The sequence below is a fragment of the Eupeodes corollae genome, chromosome 1 (assembly GCF_945859685.1).
Source record: "Eupeodes corollae chromosome 1, idEupCoro1.1, whole genome shotgun sequence".
Lineage (NCBI taxonomy): Eukaryota > Metazoa > Arthropoda > Insecta > Diptera > Syrphidae > Eupeodes > Eupeodes corollae.
The window spans coordinates 32744108-32762508 of NC_079147.1; the positions used below are offsets into that span (position 1 = coordinate 32744108).

At 31.5% G+C, this 18401-nt stretch overlaps 1 protein-coding gene across 8 annotated transcripts in view; it reads right to left on the minus strand.

Annotated features, from left to right (window-relative positions):
* The window catches only part of LOC129940505 (sex determination protein fruitless-like), a 326270-nt gene that overhangs the window by 132400 nt on the left and 175469 nt on the right, over nt 1-18401 (minus strand). The window lies entirely within an intron of this gene.

Below are 18401 nucleotides of genomic sequence, written 5' to 3' on the forward strand. Positions count from 1 at the left end.
GTTTTGTTATTGTTCTTTTCCTCGACTAACGTTTGACACCGAATGGCTGGATTTACTTAGAGTTATTTTTGATCGATTACCGATATGTTCACTTAAATGACTTGTGCGGTATTGGCCAAACTATTTTTGCATTTTTATAGTTAAAAATAAATAATATTTAAGTATCCTCTCTAAAACTACATTTTGTATAAAAAAACGGTTTATTGAGTAATGACCGGGTTTAAATACCTTAAATTTTTCAATTATATTTTGGACTTGTTGTTGATGATTGTAAATTAGGACGCGTTCCCGAAATGATTTTCTATGCGTGTTTATTGATTTAATTTAAAATTCATCTTATTAATAAGTTATGTTGTTGGATGGACACACAAAACAGGTTAGTTTTAGTTTTTTATTGATTTTTTAATTAAGTCAAGATTTAAGGCATTAAATTGCTAGCAAAGCCAATTCGGCACCTTGATGATTCTGAGCCATATACGTCAGAAGACATGAAATTTTAATTCTTTGAGCCTTTAAAAAATATACATCAAATCAAAAGAAGTGGCGCAACAGTCCTACAATTTTAGGATTACTCTTGAAGGATATGTCAATTCCTCGTAAGAGGCGCTACCCGCGACATGCATAATATGCTAAAAATATTTCAAATTTATCAATTTTTCTTTTTAATTACGACGTAATGGAGACAATCAATTTTTCAATTACCCGTTTAACTAAAATCCCTTTATCTTTTTATAGAACATTGGGATACAAACAATTATGGCATTTTTAAAAATATTAAATTCAATATTTTTTGTACAAATTTAAGAACTAGAAGAAAGTAGAATATTAATTTGAAAATTGCGTTGATGACCTTAAAAAATAGGAAGACACCCACACTGATAACTTGCCATCCCGTCTGCCGATTTGTAATGCTTAAGAGTTTGTAAATTTTCGTGTTGGGTTGAAAAAGTTGTTAGTTGAATTATTCTTAAAAAATTTAAAATTACGAATAATATTTTTCACATAAAGAAATGGTTTAGTTGGAAAATCTAGTTTTGTTAAATAGATTTTTAGTTGAAAACAAATTTTTACCAATTTTAGTAGCATTTCTTAAATTTTTACAAATTGGATGATTGAAATTAATTTGAAAGATATCAAAAACCGAACAACATTTTTTCCGAAATTGTAGATTTATTTTTTATGAAGAATCGGACTGTTGAATTTCATAAAAAGACTAATGAATATCGAAAACAATATTTTCTGTGAAAATTGAAGACAATATTTTTAATTTTTGAAAGCTATTTAAGTTGAAAGTAAATTTTTAACAAGTTTTGAGTATTGTTTTTTTTTTACGTTTTAATTTATTGTTAAAAAAAACTGTAAATTCGATTATTCTCAAAACTTGTCTGATTGTTAAAAACAATATTCTTATAAGTTATAATTAGTTGGAAGCCATAGTCTCAAATTATTAATTTTTTAACAATTTTTTTTAAATTTTCTTTTAAGTTTTTTTTTATATTTTGTAAAAAAACTGTCAATTAGATTTTACTCAAAATTTTATTGAATGTTGAAAACAATAATTTTTTAAAGATAAAAGTAGTTTAAAGCCAATATCTCAAAGTTTTGAAAAGATATTTAAGTCGAAAATCAATTTTTACCAACTTTATTAATTTTTTTGTTTAGTTTTTAATTTTTGTAAAAAAAACTGTTCATTTGTGTTTTCTAAAAATGTTTCAAAATGTTTAAATCAATATTTTTTATAAGATAAACTTAGTTGGATGCCATAATCTTAATGTTTTAAAAAAGCTATTTGAGTCGAAAATCAATTTTTATCAACTTTTGTTAATTTTTCTTTTAAGTTATAATTTTTTGTAAAAAAACTGTCAACCTAATTTTTCTCAAAATTATACTGAATGTTAACAACAACATTTTTTGAAAGATAAAAGTAGTTTGAAACCACCCACGCAATTTTCTTGAGAGCGCTTTCTGCATCTATCTGCATTATTATCTGTGTAACAAAATTTATATGAAGTCGAACTTATGGACGTTCGAACGTAAGTACACACGCACGCACATACGTCTTTCTAAAAATCTTTTATTTCGACTCTAGGGAATGTCGAAATATGTCAAAATTTTGAATTCGACAAATAGAAAATAATGCTTTTTAAGAAGTTAATGTAATATGTCAAATAGCTCAGAAGAAATTATTTTGTATAACACCCCATTATTCTAAATATACAACTTTAATTAGGTTTACAATTGTGTGACTTTAAGTATCAAGACCTTCCACAATTTTTAAAGCCCCCTGCAGCCTTATCTTAATTATTTTTGTGTCTTATTTTCATTTTATATGGGCATTGTAAATTTATGTTGGGGCACAATTTATATGTTCGTAGATTCAGTCTTCTCGGATACTCTGAGAAATACCACCAAACCATTTAAAAAAAATTCATTTGTTGAAACTATAAACTTATTTCCTACAAAAAACTCAGTAATTTTTATTGCGTTTAAACAACAACTGGTCTTAAATTTTATTGATAAATAGAAACCAGGCTTAGGTATAAAACTGGGGGTAGGTAAAAATAAGGCAAAAATTAGTATTCTAAAAAAAAGTCATATAATATTGTAAAGAAAGCAAATGGAGTGAGTATTTTTTATGATATTTATTTAATTCTTCAAATCAACATTTTTAGATTCCTTACCAAATGTTATTAAATTTTTTAAAGAGCTCCATAAAAATTTTAAGGTCATAGGGATTAAAATAATAACAACAAATAAGGAAATATTTGTTATTATTTTACGACTACTCTTACGCCGAATCTCAAAAGTGAAATGAAAATATTCAAAATTAAGATAAAATTCTTATCTAACAAGATTTTATACAACTTCTTTAAAAAAAGCATCATAGATCTTCGTCAATGTTGTGTATACATTTGTATCTAAACATTAAACAATGATTCTTATCATTCAAACCATATTTTAATAAAATATCTTTATAAAGCAAAAGTTCCAATTTAATTCAAATATTCAAGCACACAAATACATACTTTTATGTTTGTATTAAGACACAAAACAACGTCACACACCCATAAAAATTTTAAATTATGATCTAACAAATTTTGGTCGGTTAAAATTTATACAATTCAATTTGAAAATCTGGGTCAGTGCCAACCTTTTTCTGTGTTTGATTTCTCTCGTCGTTCCTTCGATAGGTAACAAAAAAATGAAAAAAAAGAAGAAGAAAAAAGTAAAAATAAAAAGAAAACGTTTGATATTAAAAATTCGCAAAGTAAACCCAGCATGAGATATACCTCGTATGTCGTCGTGTTGTTGTATCTCAACCTTTGTATCTAAAGGTTGGAGATATATATTCATTGATATACGTTCGATGAGTCACTCTTTCTCTGAGACCGATGATGTTTTTTAGTTTTATTTATTAATGTTTTTTTAATAAAATATAATAAAATTGAATTTATTAAAAAAAAAACAAAAAAGATTCTCTAAGCCCTTGATTTGAATGTTTCCACTTGAGAGCCACTTAAGAATACCAAACATGTGCTGCTATTGTGTCATGTCAGCCACCATCAGTTAGCAAATTTTAGTATGATTTTAATTTATTCCATCAATGACGTCATATGGATCGCATCATGAAAGCGAAGCAAAGACATATAGAGTGCGCCTCTATATTACGCATGTTGACAACTTGTTGTATCTGGCGCTAGCTGCGAGTCTCTGGCAGAAAATATACCCGTCAACGTAGTCGTATCAAAATGGGGTCCATGGAGCCACACATATTTTATATAAGTTTTATTAAAATAGTAAATTTGCGCTATTATCGAGGTCAGTTGGTTGGTTGTGAATTGAGTAATAATCGTTAAGGTTAGGTTATATGGCATATGGCAAATGCATGACACTACCATCACCACCAGCGCAGCGCCACAGTCAGTTTAAGCGTCAGCGTCAGCGCCAACAAAAGCAATGTTTAGTTGGTCGTCGTCGTGATGCTTTAGACTTGTGTACAACATTTTCATGTGCCTTTGCCTTCATACTTAAATCGGATGATGATGGTATTGGGTACACTCTTTCCCCAGAAAGTAGGTACATTCATACTTCTCCCTCAAGCCAGCATCAGGCTCTGGCAATATAGAGATTTTGCATTTTTGTTTGTTGCTATTGCAAATGGAAAATATAGTAAAACAACATCAACTAACGATTGATTGAAAAAATAAAATCAAACGATAATGGTGGTGTGGCGATGTGGAGATCGTTCAACGACTTTTATGGTCATCAGAGCGGAAAGTGGCGTTTCTATAATAAAAATACAAATCTACATCAACTTTACTCGTCGTCATCGCGTCCGTCGTCGGTAAGTAAGCAAGCGAGCGAGCGAACTATACCGAATTTGAACGAAAACGCCAAACGGTAGCGTGCGAATTGATATAATGTATAGAAAAATATTGTGCAGATATTTAAATCGAATCTTTATTTTTGTTTTGGTTTTTCGATTCTTCGTGGTTTTATATGGATATAGATTTTTACGTGACAATGTTTTTTGAATTTGTTTTTGTTTTTCTAACTTGGCTGTTTCACTAATGAGGGAAGGTCGCTCGATTATGAAACCATGTTAGCGAAAAATGTAAATATACCACCAATAAAAAAAATATAAGAAACAACTCACAACAGCAAAACGTGTTGCAGGTAAAATATACCATACACCTAGAGTCCACTCTTTTAATTGACCAACATGAAGAGTATTATTATTGGTTTGAACGTTTTGGTAATAAAGCGTGGGTGAGATGGTTGTTGGTTTGGTTTTTTACATCAGGGTCTGTTGTAAGTGTAGGAGGTTATTTTACTTAGTTTATTGCGAGTATACTCGAATAACTGTTGTGTACAACTTTTTTTTTTATTTTTTTAATATAAATTTAATGACCTCTTTAAATTAACTGCCATAAATTAAATGGAATGAAAATTATAGAAAATGTTAAACGATTTCCGTTGAATGGGGAATGTGTAAAAAAGAGGATCGTTTATTTTTCGAATGCGTTTTTTATGTACAGAAATTGTATTGTACTTGTAAGGATTATGTGTTATTTCTCCTAATATCAAAAGAAAGGAGTTATATAGTTTTTTGAAGTCCACAAGATATGCGTCAAGATAACCATAAGTAGGACCTTTATTTTGGCATGAAAAAGTGAGGTGGAAGTTCAACCATCTGCTTACAATAGCTAATACCTCTTTGAATGTTGAAACCATTTAAATTATGGAAGTGTAGGAGATATTGCAAATTCAAACTTATCTCTTAGATCTGTTGAACATAAACGTTGAACGTCGACAAAAACTTTTACCTCGTTAAATCTCTGAACTGAATAGAGAGAGAGATATTGTTGTTTTTGGACATAATCAGGTAGAAAACTTAAAGCTTATCATTTCTGAATGGATAAATAAATAAATTGGGTGGTGCAACAGTCCGTTGAGATCTAGGGTCTAATGACTTATAACTCTCAACCATTCCTGTGTGCGAATCATGTCAGAGATGGACTGGACCTACAGTTTTAAGCCGAATCCGAACGCAAAATTTGAGAAAGTACTTTTCATGAGAAGTATTACTCTTGGAGAAATTGTCAATTCCTCGCAAGAGGCAGTACCCGTGAAAAAACTTTAGATGACATAGGCAGGGATCGAACCCAAGACCTTATAGCATGACAGTCCAACGACCTAACCATCTTGCCACGGGTACTACTTTCTGAATGGATATTAGAAGAGAATCTGGAGATATTGCATTTTTAACCTACAAAGTTTGGTTACTATAGATGATACTCTCTTTTTTCTTCAACAAATGGCTGAGAGAAGAGGGTCTGTTCTCTCTGCATCAGGTTGAATGAATTCAATACCTCAATCGAATGAGGCATTCCTAGAAACATAAACGTCTTGAGATAATGTATATATGTATAAATTCGTCCATTAAATGAAGTATTTTGTATCAAAAATAAAAAAAGTGAATAACTAAACAAAGTTCTAAAAGTATGCTAGGATTCACAATACTTCAAAAACAAGTAATACCTCATTTTCTGTTGAGTTCATGGAATTGTAGACATTAAAATATTAAATAAATAAGGTGGCGCAACAGCTCGTAGAGAACCAGGGTCTAGTGATTTACAATTCTCAGACCTACAGTTTTTATGCCAAACCCAAAATTGTTCATGTTTGAAAAAGTACTTTTCATGACAAAAATTAGTCTTTGAGGATTTTTTAATTTCTTGCAAGAGCCAGTAGCATTGAAAAAAGGCTTCTAGGTCTCACTGAATTTAAGACTTTCGGCATGACAGTCCTTCGCACTAATCATCAGGCTTCGGATACTATTTGGAGATATCATAGTTTTGTTTTTTCAATTAGGTTCATATTTTCAAATGTTCCATTCCTATTCATAAAAATAGTGTATATCATTTTTGATTGATATTTTTCTAGAGTAAAAAGAATTGGAGATATTGTGTTTTTATTGTTTATCTTAAAGACCACTTTAATGACCTTATTTGTATATTTACGCTAAAATGAACTGTTTGTTCAAAATAGCTAATATCTCGACATCTGTTAAACTCGTCCACGTAGTTTGTAGATTAGGAGATATTGCATTCTTGTGCATGTATCTGTTATTCATTAGCAAACAATATATTTTGAATATGCTTATAAGTAAGCTAGTTGCTCCAATTATATATAACTCGAAGATATTGTACATTTTTTTGAGGATCGATTATCTACCTCTCTAGTCTAGAATTATAATGTCAACTAACTAAGATAGCAATGTTTTGTTTGTAAATCTCTGTAGTTATCTTTCCTGTATACATATTCATAGGGTGTTGTGTAAATGAACATCAATCTCTAAGATAACTTAATCAAATAATTAATTTTCGTAGCCCTACCTTCTTCTTTTTCTAAACTATTCACCTTAAGGTTGACCTGAAAAAAAAAGTTAAATAAATAGTCAACCTATCCCAAAACAATTCGCAATTCAATATTACTTACTAAAAGTATGGGTATAGGTAAACCTATCTTAAAACGACGCTCATACCTTTACTAACGGTAAATTATATTTCTGATTAATTGAGAAACCAGACAAACAAAAAAAACAAAACAATTTAAAATCCTTAATCAAGTCCCATGAGTGAATAAAAGGTCATGCTACCTCGCACAGATTTTGAACTGCCATGCCATACACCCAATATATCTCTTGAGACCGTGCGGAGTCCAATGTGTCCGTCCATAAGCCATAACATAGCTCAACCAACTAAAAACCCAGTGTGTGATCATCTTGAAAAATGTCTTCGTGTAACCTACAGTTAACTCTATTCACCTTTGGGAAAATGGCAAATAAGAAGAAAAATATATATGAACGAAAACTGGCCATCGATAAATGCCCAACCATGGGCAATCTTTTCCCCATGCTGCTCAACGATCAGCATAAGCGTACCTATACCTTATACCTCATACCTAACTTGCCTACATAGGCTTCTCATATGGGTGCTGCACAGTGCACATATAATAGTTGCAGCAGATGTGTGCCACCATTATCCAATCCGCAGAAGCCCACGACCAAGACGACAACGACTGACGGTGACGGAGACGATGCGACGGTCTTGACGGAGATGATCATGTTGGATGTTGAGGAAGATGATGATGATGACCACGATGATGATGATGACGATGGTTGGGATTGGGATTGAGATGATCATGTTGTTAGGTTGGTTGATTTGGTTTTGGACGCTGAGCTGGCTTAGGAGAATAGCAAGGTATACACGCTTGGACTTCGATTATTGCCCTGTTGTACCGCAAGGCAAATACTAGATAAAGGTGCAACTTACTTCCTTGGTTGCAGGTTGTTTGGGCGGTTAGTTGTTTCTGTTGCCGTTGTTGCTGATGCTGCTGATGTTGGTTCTTGCTTGCGAGGTTGGTTAGATCACTCTTTGGTAGTCTCCGTGGCAAGTAGGCGCATGCGTCCAGTTTGTCAATTATATTTACTGTTGTTGTTGTTATTTACTCCCTCCTAAGTTATAGGAGATATCTTCTTCGATTGAAATTCTTATTTTTATTTTTGCCATTTTGTATGCAATGTGCCTGCTGCCTGCCTGCTGGTTGCATGAACCTCAGAGAATGTAACTGTATCTTGCATGTTGCATGGCGGCTTTTTCACGTTCAAGTTATCTCAACCTCAAGTCAACTTGGCTCGGCTAGAGTAAAAGAAACGAACGTGGATGGATGGACAATGACGACCAACCGACGATGCGATGGACCAAAGTGCTTGATGCTACCTTTTTCCTAGGCTACCTAGGTATCTTCATATCTTCATATAGACAACAGAAAAAAAACAGCTAACCAACGGAACGAAGAGTCATGTGGCACGCTTGAATTTTTTCCTATTTAATAATCCGATTAAAGTGCAACCGGTTGTATGTAGGTTGATAAACCCTTTCGCGCATGTGAAGATATATGTATTTTTTTTATTATTTTTTCCTGGCCAAAGTAGGGAAAAATACCTCAAGCGAGGAGGTAATCAAAAATAGGAGAAAAAAACAAATCCAAAAATCCAAGCTTTAAAACGCTCTCAGGTGTTCGATGGTGTATTTGTTGTTGTTTTTTCTATCTGTGCGAATTGTATGGTATGTGTACTTGATTTTGAGGCATTGCCATTTATGGATTATATAAATGGAGACGATGGAACTTTAATTGCTCCATACGACATACGACAGCCAGCAGCACAAGCACTTAGGCCATAGGTAACAGGCAACAGGCATCAGGCAACGTCGTCGTCGCCGTTTCAAAAAAGAACTCTATTCGGACTCTATAAAAATTACATATTTTTATCGCACAATGACAATTTAATATCTGACCTCAATATAATTATGTACTTTATATACCTATAAATGTGCATATACATAGATAGGGTAGATATGTACCTAAAACTTGCTGCCATAACCGCCACCACGAGGTTTATATATTTTTTAAGATACAATATTGCATGTTTATAGTGTTGTTTTGGTGCAGTTGCAAATAAAGTATCTAGATCCAATGGGTGACAGGTGGTGGCAAATTCTGGAGACTATGGTTGCTGTTTTGCAGATTTAGATGACTTTTCATGACAAATTTGGGACTTTGAGATTGAACACCTTAAACAATGTCTAAAAATAGTTTTTATATTTTGTGTGGGATTTGCATGACTTATTTAAAGTTAAAGACTGGAAAGCTTAACATTTAAAAAGTTTAATCTCATTGACATGTCAATAGATGTGAACATTTAAGGCTTAAATAACAAATCAAGGGGTCTGGAGATTAAGTTTGCACTAATTACGAAGTTTTGACTTTTGGTAAGGCAAGTGCTTTCTTTTGAATGTAAATTTTTGTCAGACAATAGTTAAATAAAATTAAGATTTTCAAAATTAGCAAATTTATTTTTTGTTTACTTTTTTAAGCTACTTAATGGCAACCCTGCAAGAAGTTCCTCAAATAAATGCAAACAAACTTTGATGTTAAAATTAGAGCTCAATTTATGGTTCAGAGAAGGCGGGTGAATGACGGGAGGTTTAAGGGGCCACCTGCCCTATTTTTCTAAATGGATTATTTTTATGGTTTCATACATTAGAATTCTGCATCAAAATAATTTAATTCTTGCGTTGTTATATTTTTGTTGGGATAGTAAAAGATTTTATGGCACAAGAGTTTGCTTTATTTCTGTATATGCTCTTTATAAAGATATTAGGGAAAGACGAAGAAAGTTTCATTCGGGTCTCATAAAACTGAAATGAGACGATCTTACTTTTAAAGCGAGGTATATGTATATTTTCGACTGAAAAATTCCTAATGTTAGTCTTGTCGTCTATCTCGCTGATCTCGTCGATCTTGTGGATCTCGTTGATCTTGTCGATACTGTACATCTTGTCAATCTTTTCAATTTCAAACTTGTCGATCTTGCTGATCTTGTTGATCTTTTCAATCTTATAAGTCCTATCAATCCATAAGATCTTGATAAACTTATAGTTATTGCCGATTCCGCTGATCTTGTCGATCCTGTCGATTTTGTTGATGTTGTCCGTCTCTTTAACCTTGTTTATCTTGCCGATCTTATCAATATTATGCATTTTGCCAATCTTAGGGACCTTCTTCAACTTTTTATCTTGAGGATCTTGGCGATTTTGTTAATTGTGTTGACCTTGTCGATCTTTTTGATCTCGTTGATCATGTCGACATTGTTGATCTTGTTGATTTTGTTGATCTTGTGGACATTGTTGATCTAGTTGGTCTCGTTGGTCTTGTTGATCTTGTTGGTCTTCTTGGCCTTGTTGAACTTGCGGACATTGTTGATTTTGTTGATCTTGTTGATCTTGTGGAAATTGTTGATTTTGTTGATCTAGTTGATCTCGTTGGTCTTGTTGATCTTGTTGATCTTCTTGGACTTGTTGGTCTTTTTGATTTGGTTGATCTTGTTAATTTTGTTGATCTTGTTGATCTTGTATACATTGGCAATCTTGTTAATCTAGCCGATCTTGTTGATAATATTTATTTTGTGGATCCTGCTGATCTTATAATCTCGTTGACCTATCCGATCTCGTTGGACTTGTCATTTAAAGGTATTAAAGTATATTTTTTAGGATAAGATTTGGTGAAAATTGACAAATTAAATTTTTGTTTTGCATAAGACTACGTTGCATTCTATGAACACTCAGAAATATTTCCATTAAAATGGAATTTTTTCATAAATATTTAATTCGTTGCTGCAGAAAAGGATGAATGAGGAACTTCAAGAGCCATTTAAAACCAATATCATCTGTCAAATCAATTGAAGAATAGACACAAGTCTATAATTTAGGAAACGAGATAGAATTGCGAAAGTGACTGAATTGAAAATTGTAAAAGAAAAATATGAAATCTAGATCGATAGGTAGTTTAGGTTTGCGATATTGCCATTTTTCGATTTTGTCTAAACCAAATTTAGATTTTCAGCCTTGATTTCTGTTAATTATTCGGTTTTTTTAGGTATATTAATATTTGTACATGCATATTTCTAATAAAACAATTACATGTCAAGCAAAGTTCGTCAAAGTTTATAAGTTTGAGGTTTATTATGAATTTAGTATAATTTAGCTTTTATTTTGTGCAACAATACAATTTTGAATCGTTTACCAAAAAAATGAGCAAACCAATTCAGTGATTTTTGAATTCACAGTATTCAAGACCGTTGCTGTAATGTTTCTTGGTTCAACAAAATTGAAGTAAAGTTAGAAGTTTCTGTTTAATTAAATGCATTGAATGATCAACAAGAATTAAAGTCTAGCCTAAATATAATAACAAACTTAAAACCTTAAAAATGACTAATTGCATCTTTTATTGCCTTAAAACTCATATCTTAAACTAATAAAAATAAAACTAGTGATATGCTCCTACTTGTATATGTAGTTTCTCCAATTTATACTTTTTGGTTGATATCCGTAATACTTCCATTCTCTCGACCGACAAATTGCATCTAACTTAAATGAATCACAAAAAGACAGGATAGCAAATAAAAAACACTTTACAGATTGTAACTTCCTTAGGCAATTTGTCGTCCTCAATTCCCTCAATTTTAACTAAAATATAAACTTCCTTTTCTCTTCTCTTTCCTATGTTAAACAAATAAATAAACCAACAAACGTACGAAAACTTGTCAACAATTTTAATCCGCAGCAATTACACACATGACCTCCTGCGCACTTCCATTTCCCCCTCCCCTCAAAAATATTTTATAATCAAAATATAGAATAATAATATATTTTCATCTCTCTTATAGGTTTATAGGTACACGTAAAAGTTTACTTCATATCGTAAAGCCTAAATTTAAGTCACTCTCTTCCTACAACAATCCCCCCTCTTATTCGTCCTTCTGTCTATCTTTACTTAGCAATTAAAACACACAAATTGAGCAGCCACTCGTGTGAACATAATAATAATTTTCGAAAACCCAAAATGTTCCTTTTTCCTTACAGTAATGTCATACAAAACTTATAGATAGTATCTAAACTTCAATGTACTACTGGCATATAGTCTGCTGCTCTAACTTCAAGCCTTTCTTCTTTATCCTGTCAGTGAAAAGCCAAAGACAAACTTTAACTTTTACTTGATTTACCATATTTCAATTTTTTTTTTAATCCAGTATCTATCTGAAGTGCAAGTTGGAGTAAAGTCGAAGTATATATCCTGAGATATTTTTGTCGGTGCACCGATATACTCCAGCACCAAATAGACCAAAAGACGAAGTTGGAACTAAATTTAAATTTACCTTAACTTAAAATTCAAAGTGATATGGAAACTATTTGTGAAAACCTCAAACTATCATCAGGAAAAAGGGAAACTAAATAACGTTTACGACAACGACAACGACGACTAGAAGGCAATTTTGTTTAGATACAAATTGCACCCATGCATCTACATGTATCTTATAGAATGGGTTACTGTTTATGGATTTTGTTTCTGGGTATAAAGTTTTCCTTTTGACTTGCTGCCATTGCTAATATTGCGTTAAGAGTGCTGTGTCGTCTTTTATCCAGTTGAGTCTTTAGTTTTAAAGGTAAGTTAACTTATTTATCCTTTTTGTATGACCTTTTACTATAATAGAGAGAAGCAAAATGTGTGAAATTCACTAAAAGATGCAGATGACAAGACATAAGAAGCATTTGGTCAGAGAGTTTAAGAAAGTGGAATCAAGAGTTAAAACATTTTGACCTTTCTTCTTACACAATAGTTTCACAGTACCTACACACTTTACTCTTCGAACTTTCCAAAAATACGACTATAGTTGCAGCACGTGTACCTGTGTCGAACTTTATTTAAGGATCTTAATATTGTAATGGCAAAATAGGTAGGTAGGTTCTTATTGGAAAATACAAAATGGTTTCCCCCATATAAAATGTTTATGTACATATTTACGTAAGTAAGGTTAAGTAAAGTAGAAATTTGTGGTTTTTTTGGTTGGAAAAGGATTTGCATTTTGTTCCACCTTTATAACCAACTTTTTCTCCTTTATAAACCAAAATATCCAACAACTGTTGTTCTGGTTTAGCAAATATTAAAAGGTATTAAAGTTTATGTTTTTGTTTAAAGAAAAGTTTTTTGGTTTTGTTTTTCTATAGTTTGATTATCTTACAGAGATTATGTGTGGTAGGTACTTGTATTTATATTTTATATAAGATTAAATATTAATCAAAATTAGAAATTTTCTTAAACTTTTTGCATTGGTATTTTACCTTAAAGCCCTTTCAAATGGAATTGAACAATTTTGCTGTCTAGACTATTAAGTTTAGTTTCTTTAGAAATAAGAACTCACAATTTTTAATTTTGTGGTGGATTTGACAGAAATTGCTGAAACAAATCCTTAGGAATATGAATTCTTTAAAATGAAATTTGAGAAAATGTTTGCAATAAGATTTAGTTTATATTAGTTCTGAAAATAGGATGTGTAATGAATATTATGAATAAAGACTGAAACTGAAAATCATTAAACAGCAGTGGATTAGATTGTAATGAGGATATGCACATTTCGTTCACTCAAAATTCTGAACTCAAGACTAACTTAATTTCAGAAATTAAGGATTCTCCAAACTGCAGACCACATTAACTGTGCGTTCTAACCCTAACAGTCCCCAAATATATTTAATAATGTCGAGATCAGATGATTACGACAGCCATTAGGGGTGTGTACATTTTACTTCTCTGTCCAAGCGTTCATTTTGTGCATGGAATGAAAAGGCGGGTTATAAGTTGGTAGGCTAAGTTTATGGGTCAACAAATGATAGAATATTTATCCCCTGATGAAGTAAAGTTTCAATGATCCGACCTAAAACTTACTGGATCCATAATAACTGAGAAATCTCTATATCACAATACCATCTTCACCTGTAAACAAAAGTTGGACCAAGTAGGGCATCGATATTAAACTCTGATTCCATTCTTATTACTCAACCAGTTTATTTTAGTTTGAAAAACTCTGATAGCACAACTTTACGTTGTTCGTAAAAGAGCGTTTTTTTTTTAATTAATTTTTTCTAAAATAGCGCCATTTTGTAATTACTCTTGAAACTGTTGAGCGACTTGTGCTTTGTTTTATTTTGCTTTAGAATTGGAAGAATCTGATGTACTACTTAAAATTAATCGTCTTGAAGCTGCTGTTTTTTTCAGCTTTTTTTTTAATTACTTCATGTTTTTTCTTTATCTTTTACATAAAAATAAAAGCCTATAAGACTTCTATGAATTTTTTGAGTCTGGTTACGTCTTGGTTTCTAAACAAATCGATCATAGTTTTTAAAACAGTGCTATGGCGTGAAGATCTACAAACAGATGGTGCAAAAAACCTCAAAATTTTGAAAAAAAAGTGTGTGCGTATTCAATTGAAGTGGAGTGGAAAAAACCTTAAAAGTAACATATTTTTTATAGGTTGGTCGAGAACAAGATTGTCATGGATTTAGAACTCTTAATCGAAAGTAGCTTCTAACATAAAACACTTCAAAAACAGCGAAAACCCCCATTTGGCTGAGTCTGACGTATTAACAGATCACTAAAATTAGAATTAATGTAATTTAAAAGTCTTTTATCTTCGGTTGAGCGGTTTAAGTTTTTGTATTTTCAAAAATTGCAACAAGCTGGTTACAGGTAGAAAGGGGTTAAGTCACAAACTGTAGTTTGAAATTTGTGTGTAAATCCAGATATGTTTTTTCCTAAAAACGAATGATTTAAAACATTCATCAAAACGGTTGTCTTCTGTAATTTTGTTACCTAATGTTAAAATTACGTTTTGTTTAAGGACTTAAATAAAAAAGAATGATTTTTTAAATTTAAAAATAATTATAATTTATTGAAAAACTTTGAAAACAAAATTTATTGAAATTAATACAAATTAAAAAGTCATCTCAATATAAACTTTTAAGCTTGATCAACTTTATCGCCCAATAATTCGGAATCGATATCCAGCGCATTCTCTGAAATTTTTAAATGTTTGTAAAATTTGTGAATGACTGGTGAGACTAAAGAAAGACAGTGAACACAAATAACTCATTTCTTTTCAGCAGATATGGGATTAGAACTTAAGTATCTTTTTTTAAGTGGGTGGTTGAGACTTTTGTACTTTTATCGCCTAAGAAAGCTTAGAGGTTTAAAATCTTCAGCACCTTTAAACAAATGTTTGTATCTTAGTATTACTTTTTACTTGAATATGGTCCTTTGAAAATGTTGCCAACTTGCTTGTACTAGAGGGATTAGAAGACTTAAGTAATATGGAGCGACTTTATCATTTCAAAACATAAGATTACCATAAATTCGTACAACTTAAGTCCACTTATGACCTTAGTACCAAACAACTTTAAAAATGTTTGGTTGTACAAATTGATTTCTATGGAAAGTTGTATTATAGTATTGGAGTAGCGCTAGACTAATGCGATAGGAACAAACGATAGAGTCAAGAACTGACTTAACTTCAATTAAAATCTGAAATTTGAACTTTTTTACTTAACCCCTAATAAGACTAATTCTTGTGGTATAAATCGACTTAAGATGTGGTATATGCTTTTAAAAAAAAAAAAAATGTCCTGTCAATGCAAAATTTAAAAATTAGATTATTAGATTTTTATTTTTCACTTGTAGCTGAGGTTGTTATTAAGCTCTGAACAAGTCGTTGCAAATTATTCTAATCACTTACCATACCATACAAATAGCCAGCTAATCCAAAAGCAACCCAAAATAAGGTCCTTAATATAGAACTAAAAACTAACTTAAACTACCTATTCTACCTATAAACTACTTAAAACTAGAACAAAAACAGCAGCAAATCTAACTATCTTACATTTTTGTTTTTCATATTTTTTTTTTTATAAACTATAAAATAAGTATGTAAGCCGGCCATCAAGGCGTAAAACCTCATCCCGACTACCCACTAACAAGTGCCGATTGAAGCCACCAAAACTGGTTCTCCTGCTTCACCCTATCAGTTCGGTACCGTTCGGACACAGCCCTACTGAACCGAAGGAGCTCTGCTCCGCCTTGTGCCATGACTTCCCGATTGTATGGGAGTTGCCTATACACGGTTCTTCGTCTGACGTGGTAGATTAAGAGGAATGCCTCTGGTGGAATGAACCCGCTCAAGCGTGCACTCTCAAAAAAAGAAAAGTCCAACGCACTAACCATCATGTCAAGGGTACTAGCGTCTTATTGTTTTTGGAAAATCATTAATTTTTTGCTTTTGGAAAATCATTAATTTTTGAAAACTCTATTAAATAAGAATAAAAAACGAAATTTGATGTAATCAAATCCACTCTCAAATATTAAATTTTAGTTTAAATTATTCAACAATTTTTGTTCATATAAATTATGCGAAAGTAAATACATGTAAAAAATTGTTATTCACTAAATTTTACCACATTTTTACAACCTCAAATACATATGTGTAAAAACCTAATTTCACGGAAGAAAGAAGTAAAGGTTTTAAGTTTCATATTAACTCATTTACAATTCAGTTATTAGAAAACACAAAAGCCCAAGGTCAAAATAGATCAAAATTTAATAATATGCATATCTTTATACAAATCTCTACATTCATATAAACCCACATATGTAAATAGTTTGGCTAAAATTGCGAGCACGTTGTAAAAATGTCTTATACCTTAATGTTACGAAAATGTGTAAATTACTAAAACAGTGACCCAAAGGCAATGCAAATTAGCAAAAACAAAACCACTAAAATAGAAGCCAAGGTTACAAAACTGACGAATCAAAAAAAAAAATAAACAACAAAACGAAAATAAAACCAAAAGAGTATAATAAATAATTAAATGCCCTTTACTTTGCTGGCACACATTTTATGTAAAATAAAATGTATATAAAATTTACATTTGCTAGGTACTATATTTTAATGTTTGCTGTTTTGTTTTTTGCGATTCAGGTTTCTTTTTGAACTTGGAGTTATTTTATATCTATTTTTTTATGAAAATAAAGTATAGGAATTTATTTAAAGATACATAATGTATTTTGAAATGTATCCATGTTTTTTTGTTATTGCACGGAAGTTACATCGTGGGAAAAAGTACTTGACATTAGTTTTGATATCAAGTTTGTCTGATTTAAGATTTAAAAAGTCAGTATCGAAATTCAGAAATGTAGAGTTTTGGTTGGAATCGAGCAATTTTTAAAATATTGTTGAATGCAGTTATTAAAAGCTTATAAATATACATTTGACATTTGAATTTCGTATAAAAAGTTGACCAATTTATATACAACTTTGAAAAAAAAAAATCAAATATTTTTTTAAAAATCCAAAATAGCAATTTTTGTTAAAATTTGAATTTAAAATGTTTGACCGACAAAAATTATTTGAGGACTTACTTAGTTTCCAAGTTTGAACTCAATCAACTTAATAGTTTAAGCTGTAGGGGCAAAGGTAAACAAATGGACAGTGATATGAAACCAATGGAACCGTTCTTTTCATCGTAAAGCCATGTTTGATTAAAATCACGAGTTTGAATTTTCTGCAACACTCGCCATATATTTTTTATAGTTTGCAAGTAAATAGAAAGGGATTGGAAATAAGCTGGCAACATAATTGAAATGTTAAATAACAGGGAAACATAGAGTATTCTACATTCGCATAGTACGACTAAAGAACGAATCTCTGCACTTCATAGTATTGCAGAAGTTTGAAATTTGGGTGAAGTGATTTACATTCCTAGAGCGAACAATGATGTTCGAGTGCCGTAATTGAGTTAATGAAGCTCTTGTTTGAATAATGTTCAAGACACTTCAGAAAGTTTTTGAAAGCCAATAAATGAAAGTTATACTCAAGTTTTGGACGTTCATACATAAAAGTTTTAATTGTAGCCGAATCAGAACGAATATATTGTGGCTTTTTATGCAACTTCGCGTACTAGCAAGAGATGGTAAGTTTAATTGATACAAGAGTCGCTCATAGATAGTTGCAAAAAGGATAGATTGCATTAAAGATAAGATTAAAGAGAATGGTCAACGTAGCTTGAGGTTACCTTAGACAGTAACCCCGCATTAATCGGTTGGGATTTAGTTCCCTGTCCCTAGCATTAAATTAGTCGGCCTAAGCCTAAGGTTGGGAGAGAAGCTCCCTGTTCCTAGCAGCAAACTAGAGAATCAAAGGGTGGGCTTAGCTTATCCGTAATATAATATTTAGAAGAATTGGATTGCGATACAAACGGGTTGACAGAAGAAGGTAGTTCGGGTTTAAAATTACGTGATGGTCATTTTTCTAGGTACTAACTCTTCATGGCAATTTTTTTATTTAATGTACGATTGGAATTCAAACTGGGTAAAAGATAGAAGTCGAATTGGTATTGAAACTTTACTCCTCTATATGCCAAAATTGACTGTGAATTCAAGGCAGGGTAATA